The 22,396-nt window shown below is 35.0% G+C and overlaps 1 protein-coding gene across 1 annotated transcript in view; it reads right to left on the reverse strand.

The window, feature by feature from the left end:
* The window catches only part of Atf3 (Activating transcription factor 3), a 52,793-nt gene extending 39,627 nt beyond the window's left edge, over nucleotides 1-13,166 (reverse strand). The window contains exon 1 of the mRNA XM_028300660.1: nucleotides 12,827-13,166. The gene's annotated coding sequence lies outside the window, so the exon portion shown is untranslated. The remainder of the gene's footprint in view (nucleotides 1-12,826) is intronic.
* Between the last annotated feature and the right edge of the window lie 9,230 nt (nucleotides 13,167-22,396).

The raw sequence follows: 22,396 nt of genomic DNA on the forward strand, positions 1-22,396 counted from the left end.
TGAAAGAACATTTGGTTAAAATGACCTTGTGTTTATCGAAACAGTGTGTGAATGTTAAAATTTGTTCTAAACGTGTGTTGAACAGCCTTCTCTAGCAGGGCTGAAATTACTCGTATGTCAGCGGAATAATTTCAAAATGACAAGGTAGTCGAGCTTTAAAGTGATGGGCCACTCCTGCACACGACTAAGTCAATCATGATTTTATGATAACATAAATGGTTGATTTATTTTATTTGTAATTGTTAATTTAAAAAACAAATTAAGCGTTACTAAATAAATGTTGATTGGCTTACGTCAACTCATCTATGGTTTACATGACTATAATTTTGATTGGATATAAGTTTAATTAAGTATTATGGCTAAGTCCACGACTTTGTTTGAGTTAATATTGTATTTGCCAAAACATCTTAGAGCCACCGAAAATAACTCGTAGGTTTTCGTGTTGACTTCAAACATCTTTCATGGGTTATTTACTAAACCACTACACCGTTTGTAATGTTTATACTACCTACATAGAAGTTGTTTTATTTGGTTGATTGATAGAATCAGTTACTCAATGTCTACAAAGAATCATAAGAATGTTTATTTATGTAAACTAATATAAATATTAGCATAAATAAGTTTCGGTCACACGAGCCTACATTTTTATTTGTATACTCCGAGCCAATAGACTTTAGCAACCTTACAATCAAATGCTGATAACATTGTCACAGAATTGTCTGTCTCCAGATTACTAGAATCTATATTAATATTATAAAGCTGAAGAGTTTGTTTGTTTACTTGAACGGGCTAATCTCAGGAACTACCGCTCCGATTTGAAAAATTCTTTCAGTATTAGATAGCCCATTTATTGAGGAAGGCTATAGGCTATATACCATCACGCTACGAGTAATAGGTGCAGAGCAAAAATTATTTTCACGCTTACGAAGTCGCGGGCACTGCTAGTTACTGATAAAAGCATAATATGTTTATATTGCAAAGTGAAACAATTTTGAGATAACTGAGACAAATAGCATCTTTATCAACCAAAAACTTCTTACAAGGTGTGCTGAGCCGAACTTCTCTTCCGTTTCTTGAATGAAATATATAGTCTTTGGTTTCTATGGAAAATATTTACAAATGACCAAAGTCTATTGGCGTGTACTATAAGTACATATTTGGTTTATGAGCGTTACTTGGCCAAGCTTATCACACTCCTTGCACTTGATATCAACAAACATTTGCTCCGACCCAATTTGGGGGGTTATCAAACGCGCCGGGTCACAGCTCGTGGGTTTCCTTCGGCCCTGCGATTGCATTAGGTCTTTTGTACTTATATTTTATCTTTTTTGTCTCTGTGGTTCTTATAAGAGCTAGGAAAATATAATCATCGCTTACGTAAATTCTACAGAAAAAATAATATATTTGGGCCAGAGCCACTTAGAATTGGAGTGAATTCCACGAACATCTTTCGAAATTGATATAATTTAGATATTTCTTGAACTCTTCTCTTGCACGTAACTTTATAAAACGAGAGATCTGAATGACGAAAATTCAAGCAATGTAAACACTGAGACTAGAAATACTGAGGCTCTACATACACAATTTCCACACGCTGTTTCGGATAGAGCCAGTTATTGAATAATCCGTGAGATCCGTCTGTCGCTGATATACAGCTGAAATTACGTTTTATATCAGCAATTAGTGACGAGTGTAAACTAGGTCTTATCCAGTCGACAAATTGTCATTCAGACGTCGGTGCAGCGCTATCGCGACCTTAGCCACTCGGAGCTTCATATCTGCCTACTCTGACGCTTTCCAATTACGCTCGATTGGAGCTTTGACCAATGCCGCCCAGATGATAAGTTTTATTTACTTCATTACTGATGGAATTATTGCCGAATACCAACTTTAGATAGAGTAACTAACAAAGATTCGCCTATGTGGCCTGATTGCTAATAAGTCCTGTCTTTTTAACATTTCTAGACATTTGATATCTTATGGTTTTTAACCACAACAGGAAATTTCGTGATCAGACCGAAGCTTTTCCTACCTAAAGCTTTGTAAGGAATATTAAAACTGAAAGTACATCGCCCACACACACATAATTTAACTATACCATAAGGTTGAAAAATGACATGCCAAAAATTCTCATCTCAAGACAAATCATCTAATATCCATCTCCAGCGGAATAAAACCAAAAGTCTGGCAATAGCGATATAAAACGATCATCACGAACGACGAAGCTGAGCATTTCGCGTCATTAGCGGCATTCTTCTCAGGCTGTACAAAATTTGCGCGTTGCCAGTCGCGGCTCGTTTGATGTGCATTCATACGGTGACTTTATCACTACATGCAATATAACATATTATTTACGCTATCATGCGACCTACTTGCGCCTCTATAGAGCTATCTTTTGTTTTCTTTCAATAGTGATTTGTTTACTTTGACTTTAATCCGGCCTGGAATGTAGAGACAACAGTAGATAGTCTCTGGAAATATATTTATTTGCAATTTTTTTATTCATAGTGTTCTGCTACGATGCTGTCTTTAATAACAGGTCATAGCCATAGTTACAGCATAGTACCTATATTAATGAGTATACATACAGTTAATGAACTACTGAAACATGTCCTGAAATCTGTCCATTCTGCCTAATGCTGAATCAAAATTGAAATTACACAAAGTATTTTTTCAGTCGCGTACGTTCCTCCACCTATGAATGAAAGTGGGAGTCATTAGTTTTACTTAAAGAACTAGACAACGAAGGCCTTAAAGCTACAGTCATACATTATGTAACTTCATAAATATTGAAACTGTTCGTTATTTTTATAAATGACACTGATAAGGTTCGTTTTATCAATCAATTGCAAATAACGACGGTGCCTTTGATGGGCCAATTTTGCCGGTATAAGGTGACAGTTTTATCACGCCTATTTGAAAAGCAGCGAGTAGCGACCTACTTGCCTATGACTTTCAAAAGGATCCAGCCTTCAGACCTGACAAGACAATGTGAAATGATAATAAATATTGCTGTAAACATTTTGTGTCAATAACAGCAAAGTGAGGCGGGAGCTTGATCGCTCGCTCTATCTTAGCAAATAGAAAAAATTAAGCTCATAATTATTATACTTTTTTGTGTAATTTTATTATAATTTATTGATAATTTATTAACAAAATTAAACAGATGTGTGCATAAAAGTCTAAAAAAATATGATTACTTATATGAAAAGAAGAATATACTTATTTTTCATAGGTAAAACAAAAGTAAACATTTCCAATCGAATTGTGTTAAATGTGTGACCCGTTTTCATTTCAATGTGTTACAAAACTCAGTGTATGAGAGTACCACTCAAGCAGTTTAAAGAAGATATCACGATCGCATCTGTTTTGTTACTTAAATTCAATTTAGTTCAACGTAACAAGTTACAAAATACAACACAAATGACAATAAGGATGATTCGAAACTCCGACGTGTTGAAATTTAATTAACATAATTAATCAAAAATCAACAATAGACAAGGTCGGTCATTCAGGGATCTAAAAGAGTGGTTGATAACGGTTTCAATATCAAGCCTAACTTAATTTTTCGGGTAAATAAAATAAAATGTATGGTTGCAGTGAGGTGACTGGCAACTCTATATTTCTAGGACACGTCTATCAATTTGGATTGCATTTACCATCAGCCCAATTCGCATGTTTCCGCCCTTGAACCAAGCTACTTGCTAAGTTCTAGCCAGACCCAAATTGGCGGCAGGGTCATGTTCGCACAATTAGCAATTTAGCTTTTCGAGACACGCTCGGACAAGGCCCGATCGCTAATCGTTTTCGATATTGCCAAACGCAATTAGAAAATTGAACATGTAGAGCAAGGTTTGTTTTTGGATAAACAACACATCGATTTGGAAGACTGGTATAATCATAGCCCTCTTGTAGCCTTGATGGCAGAAAACAACATGGGATGGGCTTGAGTCAGCTTCAAATTGGGTCTTGGTGGCAGGTAGTAGATGGCCATACAGGTATGCTTTACTTGTCGTAATCTCTTTTCCTTCATATAAAATAGTTTTATCTTAAATGGGCCCCTGCTCAATAAAAAGAATTACATAAAGTTGTAAGTTTAGCTTCTCAACACAACACCTGCTAGTATAAGATGACATTTATGAGTGAGATGAGATTCCTACATGGATGGAATGACCTGATGTCCAATCCAGCTATATGTACCTTCAAAAGCTGAACACTCGAGAACGGTACAGGCGACAGCATATCACACTACACATTTTTATAGCAAAATCGTCCCTATTACGACTGGACAAGATGCCCCACAGCTGGCTTGATGTACAATTCTTCGGGACATCTAAATAGCACGCAAGGCTAATGATTGCACTACGCCTAGAAGCGTCAATAAGTATGGCGCATTCCTCCCGCGACCTGTAACCTGATTACCGCTGGAAACGAGGCAAATAATTTAATCAAATTCCAACTTATCTTGACCGTGATTTGTACAGGATATTAAATTGCCGAAAACTATACTTTAGTATTAATGAATATCACGTTTCTGAATGGACAATCAGTGGAATTTTCCTCGAGACATTTTTTTAATTACATTTTCACTGATGTATTCTATGTTAATGGACATAAAAACATGAACGATGGTAAAACATGAACTTAGCAATGGAAATCGCCCTACGGAATTCGCTATCAATACGATGACCGTCTGAAAATTCAAAAATTCAACTCGATTTTCATTTCTACAAAATATCCATAATTGAAATATTACCTACGCTAAATATTGAGTTTAAAACTTAATCGTCATTGAACAATCTCAATTAACACCTTCACCTAACTTTTGAATAATATGAAGCTTAACCGGATCTATTGAAGTGTGAAAAACTCAATAAATAATAAATAATTGCAGCAACGCTTGAAGGCAGTTTACTATTTAGTGTTAAAATATTAGAAAAATATCGCTATACACATACGGATGTAACGTCTTATAAAAATATTTGAGTCATTCAAATTAAAGATTCTCTGAAAAACAAACATCATATTCTTAACGCAATAAGTAAAAAACGAACGCACGATGCGCCCGGCATACTACTAAGTTATAACCCAGACTGGTGCAAATCGTAAAAATGCAGTGACATTATTTCGACCTTTGAGCTTTGCAGTAAAATGGACTTTGTAAGGAATAATCTTTGTTCAACGAAATATTGTGCAGGAATTCAGGAGTTTATTTGAAAAGTTACAACAAACAAAGATTATTTTATGTAGAGTTATGTGTTTTAGGAGCATTTATACGGGCCATTCTTAAATTTGTGCCAATTTTTTTTTTAAATTAAAGTTTTTTTTTTTAAACTTTTTGCGATGTGTATCGAAAGTATAAACCAAAAGCATACTTTTGATGTATATGGACAACCTTAAAGCCCTCGGAAATGAAACAAAATAGCCTACGTAAACACGGCTGTGACACTGCATGACACGGATGTGACAGTTTTACATTTTTACTGTAAATAATAATATTTATGTTGTTAAATTTATATATAATAGTTTAAATGGATTAACAATAAAATACACTAAATTCGTTTCATCAACAAAGGTGTTATTTGGTAATATGTACTTTTTTCTGAACATCCAAAAATTTAATTAAAATTGAGATCAAAAATACCGTCAGGTAGTTAATATATCTACTAGATAATAAAAAAAAATACTTTTTATTATTGGCACTATCTGATCATGCTTCAGATATGCTACCTACATGGTTTCAATATGATAATATGCTTAACAAATTAGTAAATCTTAAACACAGTAGGTACCTAATTGAGTATCAAATGAGATTTCTGTAGGATTCACATAACAGTTGGTTTTGACAACTTAAACATGTTTCATAGTCACCGTACCACTAAAAATATGGTTAATAGCAATTCCTTTTAAAACAACTCCGACCACCTCTGCAGGGCCTTTACCGGGAGCTGTCTCAGTAAAATTTGATATTACTGCAGAAATGAGAAAGTGCAATAATTTTTCCTTCGTGGCATCTAGAAAATCATACTAGCGAAAAATAAGTACACTTACTAAAAGGCTACTCCTAAAAATTGCACAATACACAAAATAATTTAGCAGAACAACAAAAACTATTAAAATAATAAAAATAGAATGTCACAACCACGCGTTGTAATGTCACGACCATGTACTTAAATAGTTTGCGGTAGTGACACATTTTTAATACCATGGCCGTGACAATTTGGAACGTGTCCGATATATCCAAAAAACTATCTGTGAATTAGCAGATCTTGTGCAATTATCTGAAACTATACTGCATGAGGTACATAATTATGTTTTATACAATAGCGTGACATTGATACCTACCTTTAAAAACCGTACACGGGATGGACGTGTTATGGTTGTCCCTTTTTTCAAATAAATAGGAAATAATTTTTTGCGGCTCACTCACTACGTTCAGCCATTTGCAAATCTAATAAGATGACAATGTTACTGTTCTAAAAAAACTTAGCAAGGGATGTCAATATCAAAGATAGTTTTTTACCGAGTTACGCATATTTAAAGTGGCGCACGTGGTTGTGACACAAAAACTGCTCACACAATGTTTGGTGTTCAAAATCAAAAATGGTAATTATTATTGATATAAAATTTTAACAGTCTTATATAACATGTATTAATCTTGGATAATTACTGTAATATTTATCAAAATAACATAACATCTCTTCAGAAAAAAATATTGTATGTCCAAATCCGGGAATCTCACACTACACGGTCCGTGACATTTTGGACTTGTAACTTTTTTTTAATATTCTTCTAATAGTTTTATGATGAAAATGATATTGGGCCTAGTTAATAGAGGTATTTTACTAATTAAATTAATATACAGTGCACTGATTTTCTTTAAAAACATAATTATGCTATTCTTACATCTCACACAAAAATGCGTAAGAATAAGAATGGCCCATACATATAGAGCACAGCTTACGAGTATCAATATGTTTATTTTTATTGTAATTCTATTGGAATTCTTAGCCTAATTTGTATATGTACTATAAAGTGTTCTTCAAAAAACTGACAGTAATGTGCCAGTTCAAAGCGATCCACTTTAAAATTGTACTTATCGAAATGAAAAAGATGCTTTAGCAGACTGGCCAAAAAACTCTTCCCAAACACGACTCTTCAAGGTTACTTTTTATGACTGTACTCGGTTGGTTTGCAAGTGGGTAATACAAGGCGTTGCGTTTTTAACTCCACAAACTGTTTTATTGGTCGTATCTCTATCAGTTAATCTTAATTAAGCTCCTAGATTATTTTTATCTTGGAAATTTGCACTTGCAAATGGCCGTGTGCGTCTCCGCCTGACCCGTTTGAGATCTCAAATATTGGCTCTGAGCGCAAACAACCTTATCCGAGAGTCCGTTTACGTCGCCCCACATCGTATAACAAAGTATACGATATATGTAATATCTACCTAACTACATGCCCTGTAATCAATTTGAAAAATCGCAACTAAGTACGCTCGTAATCCATGAAAATTAATGTCAACTTTTCGCACAGCTACCTATTGTTATTCAATCACAAATCAATTTATTTTAATTCTTAAAGTTCGTTAACTTTTTCATCCTAAATTCTTGTTTCAAAGGTGAATCTTCTTTGTTCGACAATGGCCGCTGTACAATGTACGGCGTGTCTCGCATCTTTACGTTCAAATTCATTGTTTACCCAAGAATACCTGACTGACAAATGCCTGAATTATGAATATTAAAATAAACACACAAATATTATTCCACTAAGTAACACATTACTGAGTCACGAACGTAAATTTTCCTGTAACAGGATCTAACTAAATAGATCGTCTATTCATAATTTTATTAACTAGACTAGCTGAGCCCGCGTGAAAATAATTTTCCAAAGACTTATATTCCTAAGAGACTGAAACACTGATTTTTAGTTGGGTAAAGTGCTATCATTCGTGTAGGTACACAAAGAATTTGCTTTGCGGTTTTTGAGTAAATAAAATAACATACATGCGGTTAAAAATTCTAAAAACTATGTCTTGGACTCCACTAGGCAAACACTGTTTCAGTTTATTTGCCTACACTTGTTATTTTTTATGCCAATATAAAGAATCGTATTCAATCTTTTAGAAGATATAGAGTACACAAATTATGAATACTAGGGTTTTTTAAATGTATAGAAAAGTGTTAATTTCCATACTAAGGCACGAGGTTATCACGGTTCACTATTGTTGCATAATGGTGCTTGAAGCGAGATGTTTTAGTGCCGTGAATTAATTTAGCTACAGAACAATAGAGTCATGCAATATGATTAATTGTACAAGTCGATAACTTAATCATTCGACCGATAAAAAATGCATTAATGGTGTTGCTACGAAAAAAATATTATTGCTGCTACGAAGTATGTGATATTAAAAATAATATTGATCATTGTATTGGTTACGATTGTCGACACGTAAGCTCGAGTGCGTGGGAGTCGATCGTCCTTCGCGATACCTACTCGAGATGTCCAGCAGTCACTCGAAAATTATCGAGCACACAGCAAAAAACACAAACAATATTCGATTTGTTACTAATGTGATGCGCATGTCGCAACGAGTTCCTACAAAAGCACACGCCCAATTGACCTTCTGTCAAGGGCATTAAAGAAACACATAGTTTTGAAACACCAAATGCGTTAATTTATTATTTCTGTAAACGCATGACTTCCGCCCTTTGAGCTGTAGGAAGTGATTAAGTGCTGAAGTTTCGATAAAAAATAACAAAAGTTTGTACATTTTATTCTCACGACCGCACTAACACCTACCGAAATCGTATGTGTGAAGGTGAAATCGACTATGTGGCTATCGTGTTATTGTTCGAATCTGTGTGAATTCGTGAGTTCTAATGCAGAAAACACGTTTACAGAATGTGTGGGTGTATTTTAAACATTGTTAAGTAAAAGACATTTACGATGGTCAATTGTCGTGTGTGTGTTCTAATCAAGAGAGCTTGTGGGTGTGTGCGTAAATGTGGAAGTGTTAAAAACAAACATGTACTAATTAACATCCATTCATTTGTGTGGAGGCCTTGTCGGTTCGTGCTGACTGGTTCTGCCTTATCGTCTGCGAGCACCTTCAAAGCGGGACCTGTTGCTTGCATTTTTAAATTACTCCGTTGCATTTTGCAGATTTCTTTCTATTAACCGCCCAATAAATTAGATTTTGGAGTTGATTGTATTTTTAGCGCTTTAACTTTTCCTTTCTTTTTATTCAGCCTAGTGCCTACATTACAAAATGTACAGATAATATCGTAGAATTGTAATAAAGATTATCAATTTGATGATTGTTATCAATGTTATAAATGTTAGATTAGACCTATGACGATTATTATATCAAACGTTTGAATCATTTCATTTATCTTTGAAATTAACTGTTTAACCTACTTGCGGAAAGTCCTTAAATTTCATTTTCAGTGATTATATTTGCATTTAATGCTTATTTCATCTTCTTCATATTAACCGTAACGTTCTTATTTCAATTGCAGGCTGAATTTTCCTCAAATTAATAAGTCGTCTTTTTACACAATAAGAAGGCAAGGCACAGTGGCATCTGGCGATATGCGACCTCTATCGGAACTGAGACTGTATAAACAATTATGCCTTCGCCCATTCGTCGCTATAAAAAACGCCTCGGGCGTGGGTGTAGCTCATTCATGCAGCTCGCAATAATTGTATAATCGGCCGGCTGTATTTTGTAAGTTTTAATTCGATTATATCAACATTATTTATGCAGATTTTAAAATTGCCAACTGTCTGATCCGTTTTACAGACGTATTTATCTTGTCACTTCAATCACCAACAATTAGGTTGACTTTATTTTATATTTATCTGACTCTACAAAGTGTAAAGCATCTGTTGCTAAAAGGCTTTTTCTTGTCTGCCTGGTTAGCTAAAAATCATGAGGTAATGAAGTGCTCATAAGGTAAAATTTACAATTTATAGTAGTGGAACTACCTTTGTCCCATATAAAAAGGATTTATGTAATACATCCCAAGTAATCCCAACATAAACCTTAGGTAATATTTTATTATTTATTCTACAAATAGGCATTTTAAGTTTTTAACACCTTGAGTAACCCATAATAATTATGCCCACTGTGATACATAATACTGGCAATGCTCCAAGTTCATGCCTTAGCATCGCATCCTTTCGGGGATTCCCCTATTTCATAACATAACACAATATGGCAACAAACATAATATATAAAGGACCTAACCTTCGTAATGCACCATCGCCATTATGTGTAACCGACTTTAATAAAAGAAGGAGGTTCTTAATTCGGTTGATATGTTTTTTTTCTTTAATGCAGTTTTGTTACTCAAAAAGTTCATTCAATAAGTACTGGCATCATATCCCACAAAACTCGTTTGAAACCGCACTTTTTAGGCCTTTTAACCTTCGCCCAGAGTTTAAGAGTGAATAACTTTCGTAATATTTGCCCAAAAAGATTTTAACCCTGAGCAATTGTAAAAAACAATTATTGTCCTGTGCTTATCGTTTGAGACTTTAGTTAGATTATAAAGTTAACAAGCATCACAATTAATACAGGTCATGCAAAATTGTCATATTCCTAAAACTGCAAGAGTAAGGTTGAGTTGCACTACCTTATTTTAACCATAACCGGGGTTTTTTGTATGGAGTTTGAAAGACTTTTGACAAAAAGTAAGATGTTCCCAGCCTTACTGTTTAAGCACTAGTATAAGTATCTAGAATATAAATAAACCAGAAAAGGAACACAAAATCTTAATTATTGTTTAAATTAATGTTAAAATATTCATATTTAATAACTAATGGCAATGTTAACTTCTACGGTCCTTAATTTATTAACCTGAGCCGGCCGTCAGCGCCTTCAAAAGAATATTAAATATCACAAACAAATGTTAGAATTTGCATAAAATATTGCATTGTATCTAATCTTGCTGTTAATCTTGGATTTTAGTAAAGTTTAGTTTAAGTTAACTGGTAGACAAGGCTGTTCAATCATTTATAGTTTTAGCAGTTTTTACATACATTACTTAACTTAAATATAATAAAGAATTTGATAGCGATAAGACTACTTAGCAGTTAAAATAAAAAATTCGAATGCAGTTTAAACAAAATTAACTTAACAAAATTAATAACACACAACTTTATTACAGCCTTTATCAGATATAAAATCAATTTATGGTCTTTAGTTACCAATTTATACGACAGTCCTTGTAATAAAAAATATTCCATTGATGCAACATCGCAGCTAATTACGGTTTAAACATCCGTGGTTAATTAACTTTAAATTAATATACCTCTGGAGCCATAAACTTAAATTAATAAACGTTACTTGTATGGTATTACTCGCGTGTAGGTAAGGGCTTTAAAGCTTTAATTTTAATGGTTAATTTATTACAAAAATACATTTTGAGAAAACAATATCCAAAACCCAACGATATTTGCGATAGAATAAATTTTCTTCAGCCCATAAATGGCACTCTAAAACTAAACCTAATATTTCTTCTTCTTTAATTATGTACACGTACCTAGATTTTGGTAACTGCTCATCTTGGTGTCAGAATTCATGACCATGGAAATATCGAACTGAAGACCGACAACTGAATGTTTTCCGAAGTAAGTTCATTTCTTTTCAGGCAATCTCTACAATATTTTTACCTACTGAAAGATTTGCAAGGATTTTTTTTAAATCCGTGTGCCCTTTCAAACTCCTTTGCATTTTTCTCTTTTGTTTTTTAATAGTTAAAAGAAGATCATGGGAAAACAGGTTTGTTACTGTCGATCGAAGTTATTGAAGTTATTTATAGCTGTTAATTTACATAAAGTTTTTGTGGCTTGTGATTAATAAATTCACGTAACCGTGAATTTTTTTGTAAACGGCAATTGTGTTTAAAAAAATGGGAAGTTGGATAAAAAATATATCCTAATGAAACCAGTTTGACTCTACATTTCTAGTTAGCATCTGTTTTCAACCGGGCTAAGACTAGAAGTAACACGTAGACATATTATAATACTGTGCGGTTAGATTGCAAATGTACACGTTTTATGACTTTTATTTGCTTTAAAGTTGTTTTCAATATTTATACCTAGTTGCTTAATTATGATTAACTGTAACAATTGCTTTTAGAGGTGGTTATCGTTGTGACTCTACATTGACTAAAACCTTTTTCTTTAATTATAAACGTTTAGGCACCTATTTATCTTTAAGTGGCCACTTGATAGTGTGGTCTTGTAATAAAAACTGCATGAGCGAATAATAAAAACAATAGACCGAAAAGATAAATACGTGCGCGTCTTGCGATAAAATTCGCATTTGAATGCGTTACGTAATTCCGAAAACGAGTGCGCGAAAGAGAAATGTAAATAAATGTATGGCGTGAAGCCGAACACATTGACAGCTGTTTAATGTTGATACGCGCTGAAAGCGACGGAAAAACGACCTTCCTGTTTCCTACGCACCTATCGCGTCCTTTTATTGCATTATGGACTAGTTTCCTGGCAAACCTAGTCTAACTAGGTTATAAATATTGAAGCTACCTAATTAAGATAACATTGTTTTTTATAGTAGTAGTAGTAATATTATCGGAATATTGGTAGTGTAAATAAGCAGATTTTAGCAAACATAATGTAGAGCCACCTCAGAAGTCAAACAAATCGCTACGAAGAAGCCAAACACAAAATAATGGAGCTTAGTATTTGAATAGAATATACACACATTAGCATCAAGATGCGGAGAGGTAGGTACACAATCAATTTAAATGCGATCACAGCTAACGTAGAGCAAGGACAAGTTTCGGGTACGTACCTTAACACGTGCAGAGTGAGGAGCCCAAGGCGTCCAGAGAGTCTTGGTAGAGACAGGATCCTTGCACCAGCAGAGGCCGGTATACCCTGCACAGCCGCAGTCGCAGGCAAATCAGGATCAGGAGCACCAAGCGGACCGCGTCCGAAAAACCCGGCACATCCACCACTCGCCGGCCGATCAAAACATAGCTCTCACAGACCTTTTCGACGCACAGACTCGATTTGCAAAATTTATTCATCGCATCCACCGAAAACACTGAATTTTTTATGAGCCCGGCCGAAACAACGCACGAGCGGCTGGCTCCCGAATGTTTTCGTTTTCCGGCACGAATTAGCACCGATATACTGAAAGAAAAACACCATGGGACGCTAATGCTGCTCGGCGGTCGCCGGAAAACTCGATTTTGCGACTAACACGTGAGCGCGAGCGCGAGCCGGCCACACAACCGCGCGGTAAACAGAGAGCCGCCTCGACAACACACGCACACAGCCGCGCGCCGCACACTCGCGCACGCGTCGCCGCGTCGCGCGCATATCGGGCTCCGCTAAAAATAGGACATCGCGGCATCGCCGGCCAACCAAGCCCTCGCCACATCACGCCATACCCGCCGCCCATTGGCTGAGACTTCATTGATAGATTATTCGCCAGGAGGCATTTCAATTCGCGACTAACTGAAAGTTTATGATAAAACTTAACTGATATCAATATCGTGTGACAGATTGAGAATTTGATACAAGCTGTAAATTCATCAATAATCTCTCCATCGATAGCGGCTTGCGTGTTGCCAGATGTTTGAAGCTGCCAGAACCTTCAAAACTTTCGACGCGTTTAAGTTGCGCGCGAACATTATGAACGGGCGCTGTTTGAATTTTCGTTAACTGAATACAATGCCATCTTTGATTAAGAGCGAGACGGAACTCTATATGAATTCCAACTCATTTGAAATACGTCTCATAAAGATTTATCATTTCAAAACTCGTCTGCTATTTTAAGTTATTTGCTTTGCTACGAGATTTGCTACGAAACTTGATATTAAGGAAACGTGAAATTGAACATTTCGTTATGTATGTAGAGTCATTTTATAGTCGTTTATTCATAACGAAGACTATTTACGAATGATAGATTCAAATCATAGTTGACTATGAGCACAATTTGAACAGATAACGAGTTAAAAGGCGCACCCACTCGGCTTCTCAATGGTGCACGTATTAAATCGACGTTATCAATGTGAGATAAAGTGTGGCCATACTGAATGTGTAAACAGCTTAACTTAATTATGTAATTCACGGTGGGATTAGCACTAATTTGTCAGACTTCCGCTGTTATTTAGTTACTTTTGTAATTAAACTGTTCAGTCATTTAAAACGACGAGCAGTTAAGGACTGTTAAGAGACGCCTTAAGACGGACTAAGCTCGAAAGTGGCTAGACTACTTCGTTTTTTTATCCATACTGATGGCCAGCGAATTTAAATTTAAACCACTTAAAGGCAAGAACTCTAGCTAGAGTTCGTGCGAGTACTTATGGTTATGCGCATATGGGCATAGAAAATCCGGTGCCAATGTTGGTCGATTGTTACTTTATTCAAGCAAGCCTATTGACCGCTTGTTAAATAGGTATATGTCCCTCTATTTATCTACTTCTGCTATTTTACTGTTCGTGTCAGTTATAACATTCAGATTTTATGAGCCTCTATAGGCACCCAACATTATTTCATTCCTACTATCAGGAATGGTAGAGTTGTCTCCAAAACATGTTTCTAATATACAACTTGAAAAGTGCTAGCAAAAATAAACTTCACAGTTTTTTTACTATTTAATTTTATCGTAGCTACTTTAAAAAGATTCTATCTCAGTAAACGCAAGCCACAGAACAGAGGCGTTACTTCACAAAAGAAACTTAATCGAGGCACGAATACCGATTCGTAGTAGGTAGATAAAGAATTAAAGAAGCTTTGGGCTGATGGAATCTATGTGATGGAAAGTACCTAATTAAATAGAGTCGCTTAAAATCAGACGATAATGTCTTCTTATTTTGTCAACTCATATAAGCGTTCATAGCTTTGCAAAGGCTTTGAAGATTTCCGGAAACCATACGCTTATGAGCATAAGCATTTTAATATTATTTTTCAACACCAATAGTTTCACTTATTAATCTGTGGTTTTACTATGATTTTGGAGCATAACTAATTAATTATAAGATACAGCTGTAGATATCGGAAACAGATTAAAGATAAAAAGACACGTAATTGCACTATTTGATATCGATGTCAATTTACATGAATTAAATTATTAATATTTGGTAATAATTATTACGTAGGCTTTGATAAGATTTTAATTTATAGTTTTATTGAATAGTTTTATGTACCTAATTGATAGGAAGCAAAAAGGTAAGATTTTTACCTATGGTATTTGCTTTGATATAAGTTTTCCTGTGTTTTGGAAAAACCCTAAATTCGATGAATTTAGTTATAATTAATGAAACGATTACTCATGTAATGAACTCAAACACAATAGTTTCGTCTGTCTTTATGTTGTCGGTGAAATATGATTTGAATTATACAGTTTTCTTTTTTTTACTGAAACTTACACATTCTCGAGTGTTTTCCTTAAACTGGAGTTACGTTGCGCAGCATTTTTCAGCAGGGACACAATTATTGTACAATTTGATTGAGATTTTAATCACCACTTAATTTATTGTTAAGGTAAACCATGACCTTTCGTCAAAATTTAAATTTTTAGTTAACAAAATTGTAAGAAGACAGAATCGTTCTGCACAGTGTAGACACAGAGTTCTGTAGATGCTCGTCACTTAGTAGATTGGCATTTACAATTTATTTTCTTAACAAATAGTAATTTTCATGTAAATATTGTACGTACGTACAAAATATCTATTGTTTTCTAATGATTTTCACTCACTGCATTCTACAAGCAACAGTGCAATCAAGTTTTACAAACTTCTTACATTATGAATCCTTTTACCGTAAAAGTTTTACGGGTGTAATTATTTCAAGACAAAAGCGACGTCGTACTTATTTCAATAGAATTTAACTTTGTTTAACCTTCAATATTATAGGGCATTGCTCGAGAAAAGATTACGAAAATATTTATGTTATTGTTCCGTGTTACTCATAATTGATCATCGTGGACTTTAATTCTTATAAAACAAAAAGAACCTTTGATCGTTCAAAATATAAGACGTCGAATAAATAATTATCTACTGCCAGATATAACTAACGACTCGTTATTGGTTGAGGAGATCATCATAATCATCATCATCATCATTTCAGCCACAGGACGTTCCACTGCTGAACATAGGCCTCCCCCAATGATTTCCACAAACGCCGGTTGGTGGCCTGCATCCAGCGCCTTCCTGCTACCTTTATGAGGTCGTCGGTCCATCTTGTGGGTGGTTGAGGAGATATACCTACTCGATAAACTACTGTTTACGATGCAACTATAACATCTGTCACTATTGGTTTTTCTACTGTAGAGCCAAATACTTTTTATAATAGTAATTTTTCAGGAAGTATTATTAGGTTCACTAATTTCGTGGGGGTATGAAACCATTTGGAATATACTCGTACTTTCTCGTACTCGTACTAAACTCGTACTCTTACTAAACATAACACATCTTACTCGTCCGAACATGATGTGGTGAGTAGATAAGGGATTTTTTTGAAAATGATGCACATTCAGGCACGATTAGTCCTGAAAATGGATTTTACGAGCTTTAGGGCTTCGAGAAAAGTTACGTGTGAGACTGTGAGTTTACGTCGTCACTAATGAGCGTGTCAAAATTTTTATAAAGATTTAAGTTCTTAGTAGGCATGTATCCGCTTGGGTCGCTGTACAATCCGTCATACATTTAATGTCATTTTTTTACGCAGTCACTAGTGAAGACGGTTGATGTAAACTCACACTAAGCCTGACTATTCGTCACTTGACGTTGCCTATACTTTTGTTGGTACTTACCTTTTCCTGTACCGTACCATACATAGACTACGATAAAAATAAGTAAGGTGTCCAAATGGTGATTCCGTCCAATCCTTCCGTCGGAAATGTCAAGATAGCGTCTCACATAATCCCCGCGATAATTGGCACTATCAGCGACGCTGCATTGGTTCGCGGGTGATGAGGACACGCCCGTCGTGATCGGGGCAAACACTGCTATACCATCAACAGCACTTTAAGCTATACATTTTTATTGCAAAGCAGCTCCTATTACATCTAGATAACATGCTATAAGGTTTACCTTGATGGGCCGTGCCCGGTTGTGATCGGGACAAACACTGCCAGAGAACCTCGTTTGTTTATGGACTAAGTTTTTTCAGTGGCCATTGCTTAAAATACTTAATTAGAAAACTAAATAAAGAGTTATTTAATTGGTAGTTAAATATATGTCTGAAGCTTGAACATCTGTCTTTATGTTACCATACCAAAACATACCAGCTGTATAAATTATTGTTTTTAATTTTCTGCTTGGTATAGCCAATTTACCTATGTAAATATCTTTGACCTCCTTCCCAAGACTGAATGAATATGTATAGTTTCCATAGAAATATTTTAATTTCCTGTCTCAATTACTTGCGTGTTTGCTCTAGTAATTATCGCTATCAAAAGCCAAACCCTTCACCTAAATCCATTTCTTGAGACTTTACATCAACCAATACTAGTATGTACATAATAAAGAAGCAAAATGTTTGTTTGTATACTAGAATTATACTTTGTTCAGAATGGATCAATTTTTTTTTATTATGGGACGTATCTGAAAATTATTAAAATTAATTAGGAATAGTAGGCTCTAGAAATCGATTAAGGAGATCTTCTAATGATATCTTGATTATCATACAATTTTTCAAGAGTTTCATTTTCCTGAAAGCTCAAACCCTTCGTGAAGACAAGTGTGTGGAGCCGTAGCAAAAACTAGTCCAAGCTCTAGGTAATTTAAATTAGCATAGAGCAATTTGAATTTTACATATTGAAAAGCAATAAACCATTAAGCAAGGGTTATTCTTATTCAAAGCAGGGATCCACATGAGATGTGTAGAATAAAAATAATCCTTACTCTTGTTGTCAATAACTAAATTGGTGTGGTAGAGACTGGGTTTCCCAAATCTATGGGACATTCCAGTTTATACTAGTTTCAATTCAATTAAAAATTGGCTCACGTACTCACATACGGTATAATTAATTCAGTCTGTAGTCGATAGTGTTCTATTTTTAAAGGTTTAATAATATTAGGAAATAGACATACCTAAATAGAAATTAGTAAGTAGTGTTAAGTCCCTGCCAAAATTAAATACTTACTGCACAATTAGATGCATTGCACTTCAATACTCGTACCAGATGATCAATAAAAATAACATAAATAACCACTTCCTGAAAGAATAATGATATCTATTTGCCTCCGGAACCCCAAAAAGGAAGAAATCAGTACATTCACCCAACACCGGAATCGAACCTCAGACAGGTAACCGGTTGAATCTACTGGCAAACAAAAGGCGTGGCTGCTAGGCTAGACCACACCTCGCTAAATGGCAGTTGTCACGGCGATACTGACTTGTCTTCGAAGCTTCTCGAAAACACTGTCAAGATAAACTTAAATGTTAGGCTGGGTTGCACCATCTTACTTTAACTTTGACAAACGTCAGAAATCTGTCAAACTCCATACAAAATACACCGGTTATCGTCCAAGTTACGGTCAAAGTTAGGTGGTGCAACTCAGCCTTAGAATCTTTAGCTCCTAACATGTATTGATTACAAAAATTATAAATGCGTAAAAATCTGTCTGCTTATGTTCTGTTTATTACGTTTTCAAGTTTTTTTACGTCTTACCAATAAATTGGACTTTGGAGAACAATGTTGGCTCAGTGATGAAAAACCTTGAATGAGTCGAAATAGGGGAATTAAGTGACTATGGAAAACCAATTTCTCAAGAGAATTCAAGGAAAGTTTTCATTTTCCGTATCACGATGCACATGCACGTTAAAAATATGAGAGAATGCAAAGATAGACGCTAGTTGAGAGGAAATTGTCTTAAGCCACCATAATGGTTTCGTGAGTTTGAGACGTTAAAGATATATTATGGTATTCCTTTTGCAAAATATTGCAAATAAAATTAGGTCAGTAATTTCCAAATACTGGCTGTAACTAATTGAGCATGCGAATGACATCATCGATCTTCCATTGTCTCTATTAACGATTCGATATTGATCATTATTTAATATGTTTTATTTTTAGTAAAAGCTATGACGACGCATAGTACGAGTAGATTCATTTTTATCCCGATTGGTTGTACAAAACAGCTGACGCTACATTTAAAGCAAACATTGATTGAGCTATTAACTTTTTGTCACTATTATTTATAATTAGTCGGTGCTAGAGACGGGCCATATTGTTTCATCACCCTGACACTGGAAGGCGTTCGGCTGACATATTGACAGGACAAAGAGATGCCGTTTCAATTTATCTGCCGCTACAAGTTACCACTAATACGTTGGCAATAGTATTGCTGGGGTTATACTTGAATAGTTACAATCAGGCAGCTGTCAAAGAAACTGTAACAACATCGCGTCAGTGTGATTGAAAGCTCAATGAAAAGTTCAAAGCAACTTCCTCCCACACCACGAAAAATATGCAGTTTATTTTATGATTGTTTTTGTTTTTCAGATATGAAATAAATCACTGTGTCTAAAAGGCTAAAACATTTCAAATAAACGTCGGTCAATGTAGAGTTCTTCTATCTTTATAAGTTTTCAATTTCAGTCATTTGTCTTAACATTGCTTAATCAAGATCGCTGTTCCAGGAATCTAGGTAGGTAGTCAATTTTATATGACCGGTGTTAAATGTAAATATAATCTCGAAATAATAAGTTATTCGAACATTCAATTATTTTTTTTTAAATTCAGGTTAAAAAAATCAGAGAAAATTATCATTCATATCTTTTCAATTCATATCAAGGGAGCTTAATTTACATTGTAAAATCAATTTCATCTAATCTTATCCACACTATTCCAACAACTAGCAACAAATGTTCCCATTTTCCCAAGAGAAGTTCCATAGTTCACATGTCACATAAGAATTGATGTCCTTTGTTCTGGGCTGTAAATCTAGAGAGAGGGTGTGCCTTGTCTATCGTTAATAACCAAACGCTGGGATTCTGGAGCATGTCTCTCGAACACGTGACACGTTGATAATGGGGTGACATAAAGATTATTTCGCCTCTGAAAAGTATAAATGGGCGGATGAGTTTGAGTAATACTCGTAGACGGGACGTGGAGTTTTATAAATGACTTCAGTAATGAACATTTTGAAATGTTATGTTGTAGGCTGATGAGTCTACTCGAGTAACTGACTGCTGAAAGAGTGTCTGACTGCTGAAAGAGTGTGCTGCATGTAGGTATATTTCTTTGTCGTGCACTGTTGTAGTCAATTCAGTTTGATGGATTCCATAACTTAAAGAGACGTCTTTAGTTTTTTCTTTATTTTGTAAAAGTAACTAACAAAAGAAGTCAACAGTTAAGAATATTATTATATTTCCTTCAGCAGCAACGTGTTCGTTCTTATATGCAGACTAACTATATCGTTTGAAACTGAACGAACAATCCACACAACTTTTACTTAATTAATTTTATATTTAATAAATAATTAATTTTACCTTTTAATAAAATGACATCAGAAAAAAAATCTCTCTAGTTGCCTACGTAGGCAAACCAATTTCCGCTGATATACTCTGTCGATTTATGAAGCACATTGAGAGATCTTAGTTGACTGGAAAATAGTACGGATATCAGACTGAAAAAAGGTCTCCACGCGTACAGTCAACAGCGCCCCAGGCTATAACATTTTTGTTGGAAAATCGCATCTATTCGAACCACATAAGATATCACCATGAATAGAGCTTCAGTCGTCATCTATACTTATAATAAATCTGTAGAGAGGTCAATTCTGTACATTAAATATATTTTCAAAATAACTATCAGGGGGTGATTAGTGATCGATACTGATGCCAAAAATGCAATCAGTAAAATTTTTGTCTGTCTGTCTGTCTGTCTGTCTGTCTGTCTGTCTGTCTGTCTGTCTGTATGTTCCTTATAGAAACAAAAACTACTCGACGGATTTTAACGAAACTTGGCACAATTATTCTTCATACTCCTGGGCAGGTTATAGGATACTTAGGAATTCCCACGGGAATGGGAATTAGCGGGAAAATCGTTTTGTATGAAAAATCTGAACCGCTTAAGTTAGACGCTTGAAATTCGGCATGCAGGTACCTTAATAAACTTAAAGCTTAGTTACAACAGGATATTGCAAAATTCCCACGGGAACGGGAGTTAGCGGGAAAAAACATTTGTATGAAAAATCTAAACCGCTTAAGTTAGACACTTTAAATTTGGCATGCAGGTACCTTAGTAAACTTGAAGCTTAGTTACAACAGGATATTGCAAAATTCTCACGGGAACGGGAGTTAGCGGAAAAAAACATTTGTATGAAAAAATCTAAACCGCGTAAGATAGATGAAGGAGGTACAACGGGATTCACGCGTACGAAGTCGCGGGCGGCCGCTAGTCAGTACTATGTTGCGGACATAGCTAGAACAACACAGAACAGTTCTCATACGTGAATACCTATTAACATGTCCAAGCGACAACCGGATAGACAAAAATAACATTAATAAATCTCACACCACACATTCTCGAGATTATATTTTCATAATCTAATGATTAAGCAAACAGAAGTTTGACAAAACAAATTGCCGTGTTTCTCTTAGCCTTCATAGTTTAGGTGTTAATTCGATATCCATTAACCAAGGTCTCTAACAGTTTGATTAATGTGAATACGATGAGACTAACGTGGAGTTATTTGCCGTATACACGCGATTATTGATATTATTACCTACCTCAAAACCATTTAATAAATGACTACATCGCGGCATCGCCATTCTTTCTGTCTAATAAATCCCTAATTGTTATTGAATTATTAAGCACGTTATGAATATTTACGAAAAAGGTAATTTTTAACATTGCCTAAAAATGTTTGATCTTAGTATAATTAACGATTCATAAAAAAATAAACTACACTAACCTTCGTATGCGCTAATTCTAAGAAAATAAACAAAATGCTTGAACTAAGTGTTCTCCAAAAACTGGCATTGTGAGTCGCGTCTCAACGAATAATTGAGCTGTATACTTTTGTTATTAATTCTAATAAGATGAAGGAAGCAAGGGCTTGTCGACTCAAGGTGTTTGGCAGCAATTAGAAAATGTCAAGAGCTTCCCATCTCCATCCCATAATGCTGATTACAAGACTTCGTATTTTTTTGTGCTTTTAAGGGTTCTTGATTCTTTTAATCATAATCTAATTGCTTAAAATACTAGTAGAGTTAAAATGAATTTTATTTTTAAGGTAAGTAAGTAGGTACCTAAGGGTGGGTTGCACCATCTTACTTTAACTTTTACCAACGTCAAAAATCTGTCAAACTCCATACAAAATAGACCTTTTAACGTAATAGTTACGGTCAAAGTTAGGTGGTGCAACTCAGCCTAAGTATTATTTTGGTATAAAGATTT

Source organism: Ostrinia furnacalis, unplaced genomic scaffold (assembly GCF_004193835.3).
Source record: "Ostrinia furnacalis isolate ACB-3 unplaced genomic scaffold, ASM419383v2 OfSCF0780, whole genome shotgun sequence".
NCBI classification, from domain to species: domain Eukaryota; kingdom Metazoa; phylum Arthropoda; class Insecta; order Lepidoptera; family Crambidae; genus Ostrinia; species Ostrinia furnacalis.